Below are 3,330 nucleotides of genomic sequence, written 5' to 3' on the forward strand. Positions count from 1 at the left end.
TCTCGTTGCCATTCCGTTGGTGATAAGCTGCAAAATTGAGTCAAAAGCGCATGTTTCCTGCACTATTATTATTAATTGTCTTTGTTTGACTGACTGGTTTGCACTTGCTGCCATTGATAAGAAGAGGCAGATTAAACGACTTTGTGTTTTTTAAGTAGCCCCATTCTACACATTTATCGAGATATGACGGTTTAGAACGTTTTACAGATTTGGGAATTTTTTGCAAACAGTCATCATCGTTATTGGAATTTGTCAAACCATGCCAATTTTCACGGATATTCCAAATGTAATTGTTTTCTTCATCTATATTATCCAGTCCATTTGTTTCTGCTTTAGATAAATCTTTATCCAAGGTACTTACGGTGTCGTTACCTTTTCCCGATGATACATTTGACATGTTATCTTCAATATTTTCAAACGAGTTTTCAACAGATTGTTTGAAATTTTCCTTGTCCATTATCTTCGGATTCTATGCCACTTTTATCAGTGCTAGTTATAGAAAAGTTTTGATCAACTTCCATTGTTTATCATACGTCGTGTTAAGCGGTGCTTCTTCTGTCGGAATATCATTTTCGTTAGAGGCCAACGAATTTTTGCATCGAGGAAATCTAAATGTTGAATAATAAATTTATCAATCCGAATTGATAGTTGACCTTTAAATCCTCGATGTTTTAAATCGCAAAATTCTGCTTCAACCGAAGAGGAAGATGCGATACTACCGGATCTTTTAAAATATGGACGTATTATGCCCGTCCATATTGGTAAGTATGGTAATAGACGCGTTTTTAATTGCTTGACAAATTCTGGATTGTAACACGCATTTATAATATTTCCATTTTCGGATTTGTCAGCGATTCTTTTCACGGCATCTAAAATTGAGTTACTCCACTTCATCCAATCGGCATTTACATCGAAATTTGTTTTCATGTCATCAGGAAAAGATTCAGTTTCTTGACTGTCATCATTATCGTCGTTATTTACAATAGCTTCTATGTCATTATTAATGCCTTTTATAATGTTGTTTAAGTATTGCATGCGTACGTTTGACATCAATTGCTTCCCGTCTGGCGTATAACCTATAGTTTTACTTAATGCTACGCTTAATAGTGATTCTAATAGATATTCCACTTCTATAAAGGAATCCATTTGATATGCTTGACTTATGCAACGGATATTAAATACTCGCACTAAATGTTTTTCTTTTCCTTTAAGGCATTTCCATTTAGCTATCATTTTAATAAGATGACTGACATCTAATCTAACGTAGCAATTTGGAAGTACGTTACTATTTTTCGAAATTACGTCGTAACATTTTTGCAAATAGCCTTGAAAGTCGACGCATTTTGCAAAAATATCAGAGACAGCAATTAAAAGCGCCCATCCGAAATCGGTTACTACCATGTGTGGAATAGGGACATTTCTGGCAATAATGGTACGTAAAAAAAAAGATATCATTAGAGTCCTATGATCGGCTGATATCAATTGGAATACTGGTACGCTACCATCTTTACTTACCAGTACACATTGGTACAAGAATATCGGCGCATCTTGTGACGATTCGCGTTTACACATTTCTGGCAATAATGGTACGTAAAAAAAAAGATATCATTAGAGTCCTATGATCGGCTGAGATCAATTGGAATACTGGTACGCTACCATCTTTACTTACCAGTATACATTGGTACAAGAATATCGGCGCATCTTGTGACGATTCGCGTTTAACTATACCACCTGTAACATCAATAGTTAAAAATGCTTCTGGATCTTTTTTACACCGTTCTACGTATAACAATTGTTGCTCATGCGTCCAGTACATACAAAAAAGAGGCAATAAACTAATACTGATAATTGATCCCGCATATTTACCGCATATTTTACGTGATTTAATAAGTTTAACACGGGATTGCTAAACATTAGACCGTGCTGATTTAATAATCATTGTTCTTTTGCTTTACGCAGAACTGCACAGGAAGGAAGTATCGGAGGACTTCTATCTCCGAACTCCTTCAAACATTTCGCTTCTTCGCGGCGATAAATTATTGCCTCTTTGCGTTGTTTTATCATAGCATCTGCTACAATCGCGCGTTGATTTCCTTTGAGGTATCTCTTTTTGATATGTCTCGTGGAACGTATATTTTTTGCCACACATTTAAAAATTACATCCGAATTTTCGCTTGGTATTTTAAGTAACATACAATTAATAGTCGCTGCACATTCGATGCAAACGCCTCGAAAATATATACCATAACACCGCGCTTCGTTTCTGAGATGGACGTTACGTTTTTTGAATTTAAAAACGCAATCCAGTTTATGTTGTTGCCACAATTTCTCTGCAACAACATCAGTCCAGCCAGATTGCATGACCCAGTAAACGCGTTTATTATATAACTTTTTTACGGGTTTTATTGTCTGCCATATTTCTGCAGATACAACGATATTTAATTCTTTTCGGTGAAAAATTATAGAAGATGCTGATGTATTTATAGTAGTGTTATCAGAATCGGTAGTACTATTAAGATTCTTCGTGTCCTGGTCATTTGACGCGATGCCGAAATGATGCAGTATTTGGTCTTTGTATCCATTACGATTTTCGCGTATAATTACGTATACATGTTTTGGTGTGATATTAGAACCACGTTCACGCACCATTTCACATGTTTTGTGAAATGGTGTAATAAACAAGCGTAGAAGGTGGGAATTGTTTGCCATTATTATCTAGAGTACGACATTCGTCTTCTAATAAAATCTCTAAAAGAATGGATTTGTCGTACATGATTCTTATCAATAAAATCTTACGTTGCCGTGAACTAAGACTCGATAAGAAATAATATGCTGAAATTGTATTAAATTGTATTAAATTCTTAGATAGTGTTCGATGCTCAACTAACACAATCGAAATGCTAGAAGGGACATAACCTCGGAGCTCACAGTTTCTCTACCGAAAAACAAAGTCGCGGGGCGCTGTCATGTCTCTACTTTTATACTCTCGCGGAGACTCGCTATCCCCTCTATCACCTCGCGGAAGCGCGCATGCTCCGGAACCTCGGCGAGGTGGTAGAGGGGATTAAAAAATTGTTAAAAAATACTTAAATGCGGGAACTCTGGCCGAAACCTACATAAACCGTCGGAACTATTGTAGAACTATCGGAAAATGCCAAAAAGTCAGCTGGAACTGGCTGCTGAGAGGTACTTTACTCTTGGAGTGCGGTGCTGGCGCTCAGATTAAAAAATTGTTAAAAAATACTTAAATGCGGGAACTCTGGCCGAAACCTACATAAGTCATTGGAACTATTATAGAACTATCGGAAAATGCCAAAAAGTCAGCTGGAA

Source organism: Trachymyrmex cornetzi, unplaced genomic scaffold (genome assembly GCF_001594075.2).
Source record: "Trachymyrmex cornetzi isolate Tcor2-1 unplaced genomic scaffold, Tcor1.1 scaffold1273, whole genome shotgun sequence".
In the NCBI taxonomy this organism is placed as follows: Eukaryota; Metazoa; Arthropoda; class Insecta; order Hymenoptera; family Formicidae; genus Trachymyrmex; species Trachymyrmex cornetzi.